The 18321-nt window shown below is 44.0% G+C and overlaps 1 long non-coding RNA gene across 1 annotated transcript in view; it reads left to right on the top strand.

Annotated features, from left to right (window-relative positions):
• Nucleotides 1-59: 59 nt before the first annotated feature.
• The window catches only part of LOC112546356 (uncharacterized), a 30236-nt gene continuing 11974 nt past the window's right edge, over nt 60-18321 (top strand). The window contains exon 1 of the long non-coding RNA XR_003090034.3: nt 60-535. This is a non-coding gene — a long non-coding RNA (uncharacterized LOC112546356). The remainder of the gene's footprint in view (nt 536-18321) is intronic.

The raw sequence follows: 18321 nt of genomic DNA on the forward strand, positions 1-18321 counted from the left end.
GTCCGAGCGCACTTACCGTCCGGCCGGGAAATACCGGCTCCTTCGGGGGGTTCCGCCAGGCAAAGAGAGACCCAACCCATGTTCAGGATGAGCCTAGCCGAGGTCCCAACGCTCGGGGGCGGGCCCTGCCCATTTATTACCTATGCACGGGGCGGGCCCGCGTCAGGGTTACAAGGTGGAAGCTGAAAATCACTGGGACTCGTGTTCTGGGATTTCCAGGCAGCCCCTGGGGGGGGGGGGGTCTTCTCACCGCTGTGCAGCCTTCTGCAGGCCCATGGGGCAGCCCCTGGATTAGGGGCCCTCCCCAGGCTGGGGGTGGGAGGCGACAGAGCCAGCAATGGCATGCTGGGCCCAGAAAGACCAGTGGTACTCTAATGGGGAGAGGGAAGTAAAGGGGCACCTGCTTTTAAGGGAGAAACAAACTTTTCTTTGAGCCCGTATTTGTGTCTGCCCCTGCTCACCCTAAATCACACGCCAAGGGGAGAGGTAGCAGGACACCAGCCTTGCTCCCACCGGCCCCAAAAGTCTACTCCAGGTATGGGATATCAACATGTGTTGAAGGAGAAGTGTGGTAATGGGGTCATTATTACGGGGCCTGGAAGTGATGCTATGGCAGTTGTAAATTTATATAAGCATCCAAATGGCTCTCCATCTCCAAATCTTTCTGGGCTCTTGATTTCATATGTGTTGTGGATGATGAATCCTCCTTTAGAGCAGACTCTTCTCTTGTGCTGAGATAGTATCACCATGCTATCTATGGAGTAGAGAATATCGGTGGATATTTGAACCAGCGGAATATCAGTGGATGCTGGAACAATTTTTATAATGGGTGTGGGTGGTGGGGTATTGAAAGTAATTGAACAAAACTAAACCCTGCATATAATGGAAACTAATTCAAGTCAAGGGATTCTGCTGTACCTCCAGCATCCCTAGTTCCAACACCCTTGGGTAAAACAGGAGATTTTAAGAGCAGCCTGCAGTCCATGTCAGTTATGAGTCCCCAGTAACAAGAATGATGAATGTTAAGAAGACGGTCAAGGAAAGACCAATTAAAATCAATGTACTGTATATGGTTTCATACATTTGTGCTACTGCACGTATTTTCTTGTAACTGCCAAATAACATTAGTGCTTATCTGAAGCCATGAGGTATGTTGCCGGAGCTGTAAGGCAATTTCTGGGGGGTTTTATGTGATGAATTGAAAATAAGTTAACATGCTTTTACATAAACTTGACTTCTGTTTTCTTGCCCATGTGCCTTGGGTTGATGCCAAGGTGCAACAAAAAATGACCCCTGAGCAGAATTTTGAAACATTCCAGCTGAACTGGAAGTGTTCAGCCTAAAAAATGGTTATTAACACAGGGCACCTAATAGACAGAGTTCACTCTGATAACTGCCTCCCAGAGACAAACCTCAGGAGCACCATCTGGTTCGGAGGCTTCTTTAATCAATTTTCAATACTTTCTCTTTTGACTTAATGAAACCAACTGGATTGATCAAGAGATTTTTGAATGGACTCTATGCCACTTGATATTTACAGAATTTTATTTGAACCCTGTACTTCATCTTTGCATATAAAATAAACTCCTGAGGATTGCTATGCTTATGGGTTTCAGAAGAGAGACCATATTTTGCTTTCTTCTGCAGACAATTTTTATCTAAGCTACAGGATGGGGGAAGAGGTTTACTGTTTTGTCTCCATTAATTAAACCTCCCTGCTGAGGCAATAAACTTTGGGGGATTGATAATAGGATGTTGAGCCTTTCAACAGTAGGTCAGCAGTTTAACTGCAGGCTATGTTTTTAGTGGTTGCCCAGTGTCCTACGTGAAATTAATTTGAGGATCTCAGTACAACTCTGAGGAGACACCAGTTTTCCTATCACTTTAGAACTCCTTGCAGTCCCTCATACTGAATGGACTGATTGTAAATAGCCCTTGCACCATGGAAATATGGACTCTCTTAGGGTTAAGACCCATGAGTTCATCATTGTAAGAAAAGCTTGTCCTGCTGCTGCCCATGATGTACATATTCTGCGGATTAACAGAAATTTCCAGTCTCTAAGACTGCCAGGTTGTAACCTGTCACTGGCACTACATTTAGTCCTATCTTCAGCAATTCATTTCTGCTTTGTAGATATAGATGCATTGGTAGAGCTCCTTGAGGAAGAGCAGGATCCACATAAAGGTGTGCTGCTGCGGAAAACAGATCTGCTTTGGAGCCGGTGTTTAGTGCCTCAGTGCTGCAGTAGCAATGGGGGATTGGCTATCAGGATTGAGGTATTTTGATCGCTCTGTGAGGAAGCCCAAACCTGGAATAACAGCTCTACAGATCAGGATTGATATGGATTGGAAGAGATGGAGAGAAGGGAAATCTTTCACAGCACTTTGCTGTTCTGGGCCTGCCTCTTTAAATTTACCCAGCCTATCATTGGTTCCTCTCTTTCAACAGCATCAAATGTGGCTGTGATTTTAAAATGAACATTTAATTACTAAATATGTCAGAGCATTTTCCTCACAAACAGCTAATTCCCATTTCTAGTCCTCCAAAATTAAACTACCCCATGAATTTGTGGACTCTTCTAGTTAAATCCAGGCAAATGTGTCTGCAGATGGTTTCCAGAGGCACTGCAGCGTCATCCATCTGAAGAAGTGGGCTGTGCCCACGAAAGCTCATGATACCATCTACATGTTTTGTTAATCTATAAAGTGCTACCAGACCATTTGTTGTTTTTATCCATAGGCCAAAACAATTAATCCCAGGTGAGTATTCCCAGGCACATTCCCAGGCAGGGCAAAAGTTGAATTAAGATACCTAACTTCAGCTACGTCAATTGCATAGCTGAAGTCAGAATGGCTTAATTCGACTTTTGGCGCTGTCTACACAAGCAGGAAGTTGAAGGAAGAAAGCTCGTCCTTCGACTTCCCTTACTTCTCGTGAAATGAGGGTTACAAGTAGGGTTGCCAGATGCTCTCCCAAAAAATACTAAGCACACAGGCTAAAAATTTTTGTTGAGCAAAAAGAACCACGTGTATTGGACATACAAAAAAAAAACCCCTGCACCACCCAGCTTGAGCGCGCAACCACAAGAGGAGCCACCAGACTTCCGTCCAGTGCCCAGCCGGAAAAACAGAAAATACCGGACATAACAAATATCCGGTATTTTCTGAATTTTTTTTACGGGACAGAGGGCGCAAAAATTGCAAGTGATCCACTCCCTCTTGCCCATTCCCAGCATCTGGCAAACAGAGACCAGGGACACTTCACTGCTTGACTTTGCAGGATATTGGGGTGTCTGTCAAAGCACCCTGGGATGCAGCGGGTCCGTGTTTTGCACCGCAGGTGGGGCCCAGTGACATCGCGGGGCTGGGGCAGCCACTGGTCACAGCTGGAGTTCAACAGGCCAAGCCCCCGGCAGGCACTCCCTTTAGTTGCTAGCAGAATCCGGGCGGGGATGGAATCCCAGCCACTTCCCCTGCCCAGCTTCTGCATGCAACCAGAGGCTCCCAGGTAGGAGGCGGGGCCATGATTGGCAGGGACCCGAGTGGCGGGTCCGTGTCTCGTGCCAAAGGTCTCCCAGTTGTTCCCCTGCCCCCGCCAGGCTTCCATCCGGCGCCCAGCTGGAAATTCAGAAAATACTGGACATTGCACATGTCTGGTATTTTCTGATTTTTTTTACCGGGCAGAGAGCGCAAATAACGGACTGTCTGGTGGAAAACTGGACACTTGGCAACCCTAGGTACAAGAGTCAGAGTAAGAAGTCCTCCATCTCGACATTATTTCGAAATAACATTGCTGTGTTGTTATGCTTATGTGTTACCCATATCTTACAGCAAGTGGTAGACTAGCTAGTTCTCCTCCAGTGCTGTTTGAAGGACAGTTTATGTACTGATTATTTTGTTTTGTTCTTCTCTTCAGAGAAGAGAGCTACACTTATGACATGGATTAATTTTAATTCGGGATTATACATAATTATTAAGAGAACAAAATTCTTGAGAGAAAGGTCAGGGAATGGGACTGAGGCTGATCCTGTTTCACTATAAAAACTATGGACCTGATGCTGCAGTAGGCTTTTGTGTCTGATGTTCTTCTTTGGGGGAGGAGAGGAAAGAATAGCAAACTATTCTATATGTAATTGCAAAAATAACAACTTCTTAAGTCAAAACAACTCGGCTACGTCTACACTGGCACCTTTTTCCGGAAATGCTTAAAACGGAACAGTTTTCCATTGTAAGTATTTCCGGAAAAAGAGCGTCTACATTGGCAGGATGCTTTTCCGGAAAAGCCCTTTTTCTGGAAAAGTGTGAATGGCCAATGTAGACGCGCTTTTCCGGAAAAAAAGCCCCGATCGTCATTTTCACGATCGGGGCTTTTTTGCGGAAAAGACTACTGTGCTGTCTACACTGGCCCTTTTCCGGAACAGTTTTCCGGAAAAAGGACTTTTGCCTGAACGGGAGCAGCATAGTTTTTCCGGAAAAGCAGCTGATTTCTTACAGTAGATCGTCAGTGCTTTTCTGGAAATTCAAGGGGCCAGTGTAGACAGCTCGCAGCTTATTCCGGAAAAGTGGATGATTTTCCGGAATAAGTGGCCCAGTGTAGACACAGCCCTCAAGTTATTTCATAGTCTCAGAGGGGTAGCTGTGTGAGTCTGTAACTTTAAAAACAACAAGTAGTCCTGTGGCATCTTAGGGTATGTCTACACTACCCCGCTAGTTCGAACTAGGTGTACAGATAGATCGGAATGGCTACATAGTTCGAACTATCTAGCCCGTGCCGCGTGTAGCCGCGCGGCACGGGGTTCGCACTAGCCGGCTTTTAAAAATGGCGGAGCCGGCTTTATGCTAATGAACCCGGGAAATTCAAATCCCGGGCTTCATTAGCAAGTTCGGTATGCATACATTACCCCGCTAGTTCGAACTAGCGGGGTAGTGTAGACATACCCTCCGAGACTAACAGAAATATATTTATTCTTGGATCTAGACTTCTTATACTCTGGTCATCTGAAGAAGTGGGTTTTGCCCATGAAAGCTAATGATTCAATCTACATGTTTTGTTAGTCTTTGAGGTGCTACTAGACTATTTATTGTTTTTTAAGTTTTTCCCGTTACAGACTAACTCGCCTACCCCTGAAGGTTTAGAAATATATATATTTTTGTTGGTCTCTAAGGTGCCACAGGACTACTCGTTTTTCAAGTTATTTCATGGTAATGCCATTGGAAACATTGGTCATTACAGGCTCCTATCCAGCTTTTCTACCTATAACCCAGTTCCATTTTCAGTGCTATCTGAGAGTTGATTACATCCAACCTCCCATGATAACCTGTGTAATATCTGCCACCCTATTTCGCTTAACTAGAAATAGCCAGAGTCACCACTGTCTCACTATGTATCTGCCTTTCAGATGCTTGGCAAAGTCAGATTGAAACTCAACAATGCCCTGGGGCACCTTTCCAAAGTGTACAGCCCAGATGTTAGCTTTGCCAGAAGCAATCCAGAAAATAAAGGTTACATTTTAGATTGTGTTTGTAGTTAGAGATGGAAACTCAGCAAAATGAAACAGAAGGCCCTGGATTTCATCAGGGTCAGGATTCCCTACAATGTTACACTTGCAAACCATTGATTAAATTAATTCCTGGACTAATATCACTGATTTCAAGCACCAGAAATTAATTTGATGCTATCTCTTGTAACTGGGGCTTCTCCTTTGAAGAATACACATGGCAATTTTATTTAGCAAAAGCTGTTATGCTCTTTAAAAACTTCTGCAGGAAGTTTTATTACAATCTATGCTATCTTCTGAGCATCTCTTTCAAACTTTGTTTTTCCAGAACTGTGAAGAGCTGAAAGCTTGCTAACATTTCAGTGCCTCCCTGACACATATTCTGCCAGGTCTGTTCCTCCCCTTACCGAAGTTGTTTATCAAAACCAGAAGAGCAGTATGGTCTCTTTTTTTAGCAAGGAGCTACTTATAAGTGGTTCTAGCAATGTCTAATTCATTTTGCAAGGATCCTTGAGCTGGATGCACTGTCTTTGAACCTGACTCTCTAAGGCTACAGTTTTGTGCTCTAGTTCTTTCTGTCTCTTGTTTATCATCTTTTTTTTAGCAGGAGTATAAAATGTAGCTGCTCCTTTTAGAAATGCTTTGGCAGCCTCTTTTCAGAGCAAGAGATTGTGTCTATAAGTGATACAATCTCTGCAGAGATCCGCACAGGCTAGCAAAGTCTTTCCTAGGGTCCTTGAATAAACCTGGATGGAAAGTTCCAGTTTTCACAATGCCTTAGGCTAGAAAATGCAAATGTTCCAAGGGCCTGAGCTTGATTAGAATTTTTATCATCACAGCTTCTGCTGTAAAAACTAAAATCTCTCCCACCCTCCACCTGCATAGATTCTGGGCTTGTGCAAATGAATGAGTGAAAACAGATTGGAGAGAGAGTTGAGGTTGGGGAAGATGGAACAAAAAGAATTCTGATCCTAGATACTGCATAATTATGTGCACTTAATTATGGGGATTTGTAGAGGTGCTAAGCATGTACAGCTCCCATTGACTTCAGTGTGTCGCACATAAGAACAGTCATACTGGGTCAGACCAGAAATCAGTGTAGCCCAGTATCCTGTCTTCCAACAGCAGTCAGTGCCAGGTGCGCAGAGGAAATAAACAGACCAGGCAATCATCAAGTGATCCCTCCCTTGTTGCCCATTCCCAGCTGCTGACGAACAGAGACTAGAGATACCATTCCTACCCATTCTAGCTACATGCACAAACCACATCATATACATTTCTGTTGTACCCTTCCCCTGTTTCTCTTTGTGTTATGTGTAACTTAGGGCTTATCTACACAAAGGAAAAAGCCAGAAATAGTTGGTGTGCACTAGCCGGTACAAACTAACTATTCTGCACTAACTCCACGTGTGGACTCTCATAAGCGTAGGTGTGTGCATTTGTGCACATTGGCTTAATACACTTCAAAAGTCTACTAAGCTAACCCACTGAAGGCACTCCTAGGCCTGGTCTATGCTACAGTGGAAGGTCGAAATAACATACGCAACTCCAGCTACATACATTATGTAGCTGGAGTCGACCTATCTTAAATCATGTTTCTGCGCCATGCCCACAGCAGGAGGTCGATGGGGACAGCTTCCCTTACTCTTCACAAAAGGAGGAGTACTGGACTCCACCTGGAGCTGCCCACAGTGATTGATGTATGGGTCCATACTTGAGCCGCTAAATCGAATGCCAGAAGATTGACCTCTGGAGCATTAATCTTCTGCATAACGTAGATGTGCCCTTAGTGCGTGTAGCACAGCGGGCCTCACCACCGCAGGCACCTCCTGCTGGTCACTCAGAATTAGCTTTTCAGCTCCGGAGCACCCCCTTTTAGCTGGTGTCACACCTGTTGTTACCTGTTTTTCTCAACTGCTGTGTTATGACCCACGTCCCTCCCAGACCATGGCATCCTCCCCATTTGGGTACTGCCCTACGGCAGTCCACCCATGCTCTGGGGTCCTCCCTCTCTGGAACCCCCAACCCCTGCCACCTTGCCTCTGTGACCCACTGCCAGTCTTCATAGCCCCTTGCCTCAGGGACAAACTAAGGTCCGAAATGACCACTCATCATTGACAAGGGGATGTGGATTTGCTGCCTTTGCCTACCCAGGCTACCTCTCTGCAGCCCTAGTAGTCTCGGGCCTTGCCTCAGGCCCTGCAGCCTGGGAACTTGCCTGGCCAGAGCTTCCCCAACTCTGCCTGCCTTTCCCCAGCCCTGCTCTAAGTCAGGAAGTTTCTAGCTTCCCTCAGAGCTAGAACCCTCCTACTCCACAGCAAGAGTGAGTCTGTCAGTGAGTCTGTCTCCCTCCCCCCCCATTTATTTATATTGCCCTCAGCTGGGTCCTAAGTGGCTCATTCCTGCCACAGCTGCTGGCGCCACAGCTCCTCCACTCCAGTCCTCTCCCAGGGCTGGGTTTTAACCCTTAAAGGCCAGTGCAGGGCAGACGCTTCATCACAGTGCACCATAAGAGTATCTACACAGGGGCTATGTCTACACTGGCGCGATCTTGCGCCATAGATATGCAAATGAGTCTAAGCGTGGAATATCGCCGAGCCTCATTTGCATACCTTATGAGCCACCATTTTTGCGGAAGAAGCTCTTGTGCCAGAAGGAGCTGTCTACACCGCCCCTTCTTGCACAAGAAAAACCCTCTTGTGCAATGCCGTTATTCCTGAAAATAATCAGCATAGCGGCATTGCGCAAGAGGGTTTTTCTTGTGCAAGAAGGGGCAGTGTAGACAGCTCCCTACAAGAACCTCTTCTGCAAAAATGGCGGCTCATTAGGTATGCAAATGAGGCTCGGCGATATTTCATGCTTAGCCTCATTTGCATATCTCTGGCGCAAGATCGTGCCAGTGTAGACATAGCCAGGGAGTTAGAATGGAGTAGTTAGCTCACTTAAAATTCATAACTTGGCCTACTGTGCACCAACTTCCCCATGTAGACAAGATGTGAAATTGTGAAAGCTTTTTGGAGAAAGGACTATGCTGGGGAAGAATCAAGTACACCTATGGAACTGGATAAATACTAATACCCTTCCTATCTCCAGCCCCCTTAGATTAGTAAGGGGCTAAGATTCATTCACAACAAAGGGGAGGAAGAATGATTTGTGATTCAGATAGAGCAGTCAGACTCCCTCGATTCTGTTCTGAAATATGTCTCATACTTCCTATGTGATCCTGGACGAGTCATTTAACCCTTTTCTTCTTTATGAAATAAAATGGCAGTGATTCTGTACCTGAGGTTATGGGTCTAATACAGGAGTGAATGAATGAGTGAGGTTCTATGGCCTGCAATGTGCAGAAGGTCAGATCAGATGATCACAATGGTCCCTTTTGGCCTTAACGTCTGTGAGCTTTACTGAGGATTTAATTTATTTATTGCTTTTAAACTGCTTTGAGATTATCCGATGGAAGATGCTAGAGACAGGCAAAGCTTTCTTACTGCATTTAGAATTCTTTTATTCTTGTATTCATGTATTACTGCCTTTAGCCGGGTCCACTGCTCTGGAACAAATTGCAGTTCGTTTTATTGACCAACCTATCGTAAATCATTGGTGAGGCATTGTAGAAAGCCAAATTCCATTCAATGTGTATGGGTAAGCAGCCTCACCAAGGGTAGGTTTCTAGTGCAGCATTCTTCTTTTCCGCTAGATGGTGCTTTTGATCAAAGATTTGACCAGCTGCAACTCTTTTCCGCATAGAATGTCCTAATATTCCTTTTTCTCATGTGGTCTCCATTCCTCCCCCTCTCCCTTTTTTGTTCTAACACTATGGTGGGGGTCACTTACTGATGCTGGATGGTGGACAGTCATAATCTTCTGCTGTTGTAGTCTATCAGCTACCCAGCAGCCAGCCTGCCTTTTGGGCTCTGGTTTTCGAATCATGTTGGCTGTGGTGGGGAATTGAATTCTTTCCGTGTTTTCTATTCCCACAAGGAAATGGCTTCAAAGATCTAATCCCCTCCCCCTTCCCTGCTGGTGAAAGGCATTTAGGGAAGTTACAAAAAAATCCAGCTCTGATGGAGTCATTCATTTAACAATCCACTGCATTTCCCTCCCTGAAGCAGGAAATTGTTAAAAAGGGGAGGGGGAGGGGCTCAGAGCTTTTATATCCATCTTTGTATTCATGAGGTGAATACCTACTCAAGGTCACTGGTGCTGCATGCCTCACCATTTGGAGCAGCCAGGCACACGCCTCTTCCTTGAATGAGCATTAATTTCAGTAAGGCTTTCTCCAGGTGAGGGATTGGAATGGGCTTGAATTTGCCACCCAGCACCAGGGGCACTGTTGTATAGAGGATGCCGCAAAAGACACCCTCTCTTTTATAGCCACAAATGGGATTGCACGGAATTCTGGATGGTTTTCCCACGCCAGCACACATCAGAATCTGTCACTAGATTGCTAGATTGTACTGTACAAGGCACAGCAGGGCATGCGCTTTTATAGCATCACTGTTAGCAATGGTTTGTCTAGCGCTGGAAATCTAGACAGCGCTTTACAGAGTAAATACATCCTCTGTCTCCTACATGAGTACTGGTGCAATGTACCCAGCCCCATGTGTGACTGCCCAGAGGTTTTCCCTTTCTGACATTCACAGCTGTGACACTGCATTCATGCAGACACGTTCATACCACCTATCTTGTGACCATAGTTTGTGTCAGTGACCTCATGCCGTGCTGATGTGTCTACTTCTCAGACTAAATGAGTGCATCCCAAATGTTAATGAACTTATCTGCCTGGCTTCTGTGACACACTGATCAGCCAAACTGATGCCCATGTCTGCAGCATGCCGCTGGGATAGCCATGTCCCATACATGCTGATGTACACACGCCACTGTTGTGCTTTAAGAGACGCCATGCTCACATGCAAGGGTATTACGCTGATGATGATGATATTGCACTTGCTTTGAGGCTGCACCAAACTACACTGGGGATGATGTAGAACTACCCATGGAATTTTGGAGCTGCAAATGGGTTTCTTCTAACTCTCCCTCCCCTGCCACATCAAGCTTCACCCAACATGTGAAGGTTCAAAGCAACATACCTGTGTGGGGGAAGAGATTGAAATGTGGAAGCTGCTCAATGTGACTTTCTCCCCCACCCCTAGCCCACATCTCTGTGTGTCATAGAACCAGCTGCTCTGAGAATAGTTCAGGACTGAAATGTCACAGTTTGAAATTGGTGAGTCACATTTTTTTGAAAAAGTAAAATCTTGCAGTATATATGCTGAGAGGTACAGCAAGATTTTTAAAAAGCTACTTCCTGGTGGAGTTAATGGGCTTTGCATCAACCTTGCTTGGTGTGTGTCCGTGCTGCTGTTTACATGAGGATCTTAAAGAACTTCACAGACTTTAATTATCTAGTCAATAGGCTCATCTCAATCAGATCCAGGTGTCTTAGCCAAAAGGACTGGAATGTAGCTGTCTGACAATGCACTCACAGTAACTCTCATAATTAAGTCTCCCTGCACTGCTGTGAGGTTTGTAATTACAGTGACACCTGCCTAAAAAGACAAGTCAAGGGACCAACAAAAATAATTTCCTTTTATTGGGTATGTGTCAAAATACTTGGAGCCAAGTTTGTGAAAAAGGGGGTGCCAAATAGACTGGTCTCTTGTACAAGTTGCACTGAATTATTGTTATATTAATGGTGCATACTAATGTGATATTAATAATACTACTTTTCTGCAGTGTTCCTTGTAAGCTGTGTGCTTGGATGGCCACCCAGGAGAGATTTAAATGCCACCTAGCTGATTAGCAGAGTGCCCATGGCCAGCATGTGTTTCTATTGGTGATGCACATCTGCACATCTTGGTGCACTTCACATTTATTCTGCACATGGATGGAAAAGAGAGAACATTGCTCTTGTGCTAATTTGGTATTGTTCTCTTTTCCAAAGGATCCTTAGGATATTTATCTTCTACCACACGATGCCAATTTGGGTCAATGGCGGTGATGGATTTTGTGCTGTGAATAATTGTCCCTCAGGATCCCTTCCTTGCTACAAATCTCATGTGAGAACCACCAAACAGCTGTCACATGGTGCTCACTTTCAGTCAGAGTCAATGGCAAGCCAAATCTCCCAGCTACTTGCAGGGGCGTTTTGCATGTGTAATGGCTATGAGATTTGGTGCAGTATTTAACTCTCTGCTCTGGAATAATAAGTACTGGAGAGTTGAACAAGTAAGAGGTTGCTTTTTAAAAGTGTACATTAATGTTTGGATTCTATAGACAGGGTCATAGCCAGGGCGCTACATGTTCACTGCCACTGCATTTGCTGTAGAATTCAACCTTTACTGTAGAATTTTGCTCCAGAATCAAACTTTGTTGTTTGTTGTTGCTTAAGACTAGCCTTTATGATTGGGAAGATAACCTTGAAAAGATACTTTATTCTACAGATGACCTGAAATAATATCTGGGGCTGGTACGATTCAATATTTTCATTAATGACTTGGATCATGTAGCAGAATATGCGCTTATTAAATTTGTAGATACCAGCAAGCCAGGAGGTTTGCAGGCATTTGCGGGACAGGATTACAATTCATAATGACCTTAACAAATTGGAGAATTGGTATGAATTCAACAAGGTGAAATTTGAGACAGATAAGTGCAAAGTACTTCATTTAGGGAGGAAAATTCAAATACACGGCTACAAAATGGGAAATAACTGGTGAGGTGTTAATATTATTGAAAAGGATCGGGGGTTATAGTGGATCACAAATTGAATATGAATCAACAATATGATATAGTTGTGATGAAACCAGCTGCTACCATTCTGGGATGTATTAACAGGAGTGTTGTATGTAAGGCCTAGGAGGTGATTGTCCTTCTCTGCCTGGTGCTGATGAGGCCTTAACTGTGGTACTGTGTCCAATTCTGGGTGAGACTCTTCAGGAAAGATGTGGAGAAATTGGACAGAGTCCAGAGAAAAGCCCGCAAAATGATAAAAAGTTTAGAAACTTCTGACCAATGAGGAAGGGTTAAAAGTGGTCAGGTTTCATCTTGAGAAAAGAATACTGAGGGGGAACCTGATAACAATCTTCGGCTATGTTAAAGACTGTTGTAAAGAAGACTATGGTCAATTGTTCTGTGACCACTGAAGATAGGAGAAGTAGTAATTGGCTACATCTGCAGCAAGGGAGGCTTAGGTTAGATGTTAGTTTTTCCCAACATCTAATCTAAGTTAGAGCAGTTAAGCTCTGGAATACACTTCAAAGGCAGGTTGGACAAAAATCAGTCAGGGGTGGTCTAGATTTACATGCTCCTGCCTCAGTATAGTGGACTGGACTTAATGACTTTTCAAGGACCCTGCCAGCCCTAAATTTCTGTGATTCTGTGAATATCTCTGAGCGGTATGAACTTCCCTATTCATTTCAATAGGTCATTGATTCTGAAAATTAAGGATAACAGTTTAAATGCTAATGTTAAAATTTCACTGTTGAGCCTTGTAACAGAGAAATTTAGCTAATGTGCTTATTTCCATATTCCTACCTGTTTCCCAAATACCTAATCTCCAGATACTAGAAGCCTGAATTTTCCTCTAACCAGCTCCCAAAACATCCATCTGCCCCAGTGATGGGCAATGCAGACTAGTGACTGGGCTGCATGAGTGGCCTTTCTTCACCTCAGAGGCCGCAGTGATGGGCAATCTGCGGCCCACAGCCCACTGAGGCTATGTCTACACTACCAGGTTATTTCAAAATAATAACTCCCAAAATAACTATTGAGAAATAATCTTATTTCTCTTCACAAGCAGGAGTTGTTGTTTTGTAATAGCAAATCCATTATTTCAAAATAACGGGCTTGGTAGTGTGGACGCTCGCCTTGTTATTTCGAAATAACTCCCCAGTGTAGTCATGCCCTCAGGTTCCACCTGCAGCCCGTGCATCCTCTCGCTGCCCTCTTCCCCCATGCCTCTCGCGCACTGATTTGCGGTGTTCAAGGTCTGGGAGGGTGGGGGAGGAGCAGGGATGGAGCGAGAATCAGCAGATTCATGGTGCTCAGAAAGTATTGGGAGGGAGGAGTAGGAAGTGCAGGGCTCCAGTACCCCAGTGTGCATGTGGGGAAGGGGAACAGACAGGGTGCGTAAGCTGAGTGGAATCCCAGTGGGCCGTACGCAGCCTGCTGGTTCCTCACATCTGATTTTCGCCAACAACAGCTGAAATGCCATTAGGTATTGCTAGTGCAAAAATCTGTGGAAATGGAAAATATGGGAACAGCCTAGAATAAATAAAACGTAATATCAAACTAAATAACACAGGGGAAGCTGAACTGATCCTGTTGCTCATTTAATGACTAAATTAAAAGCTTAAAGTTTTTAACATATATTCTGTCAGGGTCGTATTCAATAGATTTCTACCAGATTCCAAGGACATTGCCACAGAACTTAGTACCCCAGGGTCTCAATTATGACATCTAGCCTGAGTTTTTTACATTGCCTAATTGGGATTAGGCTTTCAGATCACCAGGACTTTGAGTATCTGAGCCTCACTGTTTATAGTTCTTCCTAACACAAGCAAGAAGGCCAGTATCTGAAGGCCAGTATTACCACTGGCTCTTTCTGTGTTTGAAAAAAAGATAAAATTGGTTAACTTAAGTGACAGACAATAGTCAGATTACAATGGAAGAGCAGACAGAGAAGCCAGTCTTGTGGTATTTCCTTAAAGGCTTCCTCTGTTACATGTCTCTGCTCTGTTGAGCCTCTGGTATTGTTTTTGATAATGAATAGCAGCTGAATAGCAGATTGTTGCATTGTCTAATAATAAGACATTAGACATCATGCCAAAATAGGACTTGACACTGTAGTTCCTTCAGTGGTGTATTAGCTCTCCATTGTTTGTAATGAGTTCTCAGATTCTTGGACAAATATAGTGAAATTCACCCTGGTGTAACTTCCCTGAAATCAGTGGCTAGATATGTCTTAGTACAACATAGGAGATAGCAAGTGCCAACTGAGCTTTTCAAAGTGGCCTCTAATTGTGAGTGGTCAGCTTTAGAAACAGGGGCTATGTCTACACTAGTGGCTTCTTGCACAAGAACATCTTGCACAAGAAAACGTCCACACTGCCATGTGCCAGCTGTTCTTTTGTGCAAGAGAATCCATGGCAGTGTGGATGCTCTCTTGTGCAAGAAATCTCTGATGGCCATTTTAGCCATAGGGTTTTCTTGCACAAGAAACCCCGGCCGAGCGTCCACACTGTCCTCTTGCGCAAGAGCTCCTGAGCAAGAGGGTTACACCTGTTAAAAAAGAGTGTAGCTCTTGCACAAGAAGCCCTCTCTTACCATGCCATACTGTAAATTTCCTTGCACAAGAGCGGCAGGCCGTGTGGACGCTCTGTGGATTCTTGCGCAAGAACTGCCATACTTGCGCAAGAAGCTGCAAGTGTAGATATAGCCCTAGGGAGTGATTCTCAGAGATGCTAAGCACCTACCTCTCAAAATGAGAGCCCTAGCAGCTCAACGTCTCTGAAAATCAGACCCTAGAACTATAAATTGTTGCAGTCCAATGGAGCATTGGAAACTTACATTACCGGTAAGCTTCTAAAATGGAGGCTCTTAGAATTAGTTGCCACTTTTGAATATAGTGAATGCTAGTGAAAATGTGGTAGGTTTAGAAGTTAACATTAAAAAATAACAAGTTAAAAATTACTTGGAAAAGTTAGATGTCTTCAAGTCACCAGGGACTGATGAAATGCATCCTAAAATACTCAAGGAGGTGATAGAGGAGGTATCTGAGCCTTTAGCTATCATTTGTGAAAAATCATGGAAGTCAGGAGAGATTCCAGAAGACTGGAAAAGGGCAAATATAGTGCTCATCTATTAAAAAGGGAAATAAGAACAACCCAGGAAACTACAGACCAGTAAGTTTAACTTCTATGCCAGGGAAGATAATGGAATGAGTAATTAAGGAATTCATCTGCAAACAATTGGAAGATAACAAGGTGATGGATAACAGCCAGCATGGATTTGTAAAAAAAAAAAAAAAAAATCATGTCAAACCAATCTGATAGCTTTCTTTGATCAGATAACAAGTTTTGTGGATAAGGGAGAAGCGGTGGCCATGATATACCTAGACTTTAGTAATGCAATTGATACGGTTTTGCATGACCTTATCAATAAACTAGGAAAATACAATCTAGATGGGGCTACTATAAAGTGGGTGCGTAACGGTTCTCAGAGAGTAGTTATTAACAGTTCAGAATCATGCTGGAAGGGCATAACAAGTGGAGTTCTGCAGGGGTCTGTTTTCGGACTGGTTCTCTTCAATATCTTCATTAATGATTTAAATGATGGCATAGAAAGTGCAATTATTAAGTTTGCAGATGATACCAAGCTGGGAGAGGTTGCAAGTGCTTTGGAAGATAGGGTCATAATTCAAAATGATCTGGACCAACTAGAGCAATGGTCCCCAACCTTTTTGGGTGGCGGGGCCATGAATGCGCCACGCTCCCGGGGGCAGCGCTAGGCGGGCGCACATAAATGCCCTGGCGGGCACCATGGCACCCACAGGCACCACGTTGGGAACCACTGAATTAGAGAAATGGCCTGAGGTAAATAGGATGAAATTTAACAAAAACAAATCCAAAGTGCTCCACTTAGGAAGGAACAATCCGTTTCACACATACAGAATGGGGAGCGATTATCTAGAAAGGAGAATTGCTGAAAGGGATTTAGGGGTCATAGTGGACCACAAGCTAAATATGAGTCAAAAGTGTGACAGTGTTGCAAAAAAAGCAAAGATGATTCTGGGATGCATTATTAGGAGTGTTGTGAACAAGACACGTTAAGTCATTCTTCTGCCCTCCTCTGCACTGATTAGGCCTCAGTTGGAGTATTGTGTCCAATTCTGGGCACCACATTTCAAGGAAGATGTGGAAAAATTGGAGAAGGTCCAGAGAAGAGCAAAAAAAGTGATTAAAGGTCTAGAAAACAGGAGCTATGAGGGAAGACTGAAAGATCTGGGCTTAATTTAGAAAAGAGAAGCCTGAGGGGGGATATGATAGCAGTTTTCAAGAATCTAAAAGGGTGTTACAAGAAGGAGGGAGAAAAATTGTTCTCCGTGGCCTCTAATGATAAGACAAGAAGCAATGGGCTTAAATTGTATCAAGGGAGGTTTAGGTTGGACATTAGGAAAAACTTCTTACCTGTCAGGGTGTTAAACACTGGAATAAATTGCCCAGGGAGGTTGTGGAATCAACCTCACTGGCGATATTTAAGAGCACTGGAGATATTTGACATCTGTCAGAGATTATCTAGATGGTGCTTAATCCCTCACTTGACGATCTCTCGTGGTCCCTTCCAGTTCTAGTATTCTTTGATTCTATAACTCTATGAAAATCTGGTCCAGGATGTTAGAATTCCTGAATTCTCATATTGGTTCTGCTATTGACTCACTATATAATTTTGAACAAGACACGTTTGCTGTCTGAAAACTTGGCCCTCCTGTAAATGGTAATGAAAGACTATGTCTCTGCCACTATTAGAAGGAAAGTCATAAGCGTGGATAAAATAAGTATTAGTTGTATTATGTGTTATCCTTCATCTACTATATATTTGAGAGAGTCTGTCTGTCTGTTAGTTAAAGAACTCCTCCTATACATCAAATTTGGTATTTAGCTACCTCTTATCCTAACTTAAAAGCAAAGTAAGGGTTTGGTTGTGCCAGATGGTTCTTACCACATATATAAGGCAGAGGCTCAGTGGGAGACCGGGAGCAAGCTGGGACAGCTGATTCCTGGCTCACGCCTGGTCCCCCGCTATGCCTGTGCCTCCCTTGCCCCACCCTCCCCACAGAGATGGTGCTGGGGGGAACCAGCTTTTAAGCCAGATCCTCCAGTACCAGCTCCTCCCCTCCCCCACTCCGGATAGAGGCAGCAAGGGTGGGGGGAGGGAATGACTAATCAAGTAGTCACTAGACTGCCTGATAAGCATATGTTTATTGGGCAGTCAACTACTCGACTAGTTGCTTACATTCCTAATTATGATGCATTTTGAATTAGCTGTTATCACTCAGGAAAGAGTGATTTTGGAGGCACCATGGATAGTTTTCTGAAAATTTCCCCTCAATGTGCAGCCATGGTCAAAACGGCTAACAAAATCTTAAGCGCTATTAGGAAGCGGATAGCAAATATCGTAAAGCCACAATATACATCCATGATGCACTCACACTTTGAATAGTGTGTCCAATTCTGGTCACCCCCATCTCAAAGAGGATATAATGGAATGGGACATGGTTCAGAGAAGGTTCACAAAGATGATCAGGGTATCCAACAGCTGCTGTATGAGGAAACACTAAAAAGATTAGAGTCTGTTTCTCTTAGAAAAGAGAAAATTACCGGGAAATGTGATAGATGTCTATAAAATCACAAAAAGTGAGGAAATTGCTGTGCTTGGTCCTGCCATGAGGGCAGAGGACTGGACTTGATGACCTCTCAAGGTCCCTTCCAGTTCTATGATTTTATGAAAAAGTGAATAGAGAAGCATTATTTCTCTTTCACATAATACACAAGCTGGGGGGGGGGAGGGTCACCTGATGAAATTAATAGGTATCAAGTTTAATACAAACAAGCCTTTTTTTCACACAATGTCCAACTAACCTGTGGAACTCATTGCCATGGGATGCTGTGATGGCCACAAGTATAACAGTGTTTAAAAAAGAACTAGAGAAGTTTACAGAGGGCAGGTCCAACAAAGGCTAGCACTCAAGATGACCAGTGATACAACCCCATGCTCAGGACAACTCTAATCCTTTGAGTACCAGAGGGTGGGAGTACAAGAT

The sequence above is a fragment of the Pelodiscus sinensis genome, chromosome 15, assembly GCF_052426305.1.
Source record: "Pelodiscus sinensis isolate ZL-2025 chromosome 15, ASM5242630v1, whole genome shotgun sequence".
Taxonomy (NCBI): domain Eukaryota; kingdom Metazoa; phylum Chordata; order Testudines; family Trionychidae; genus Pelodiscus; species Pelodiscus sinensis.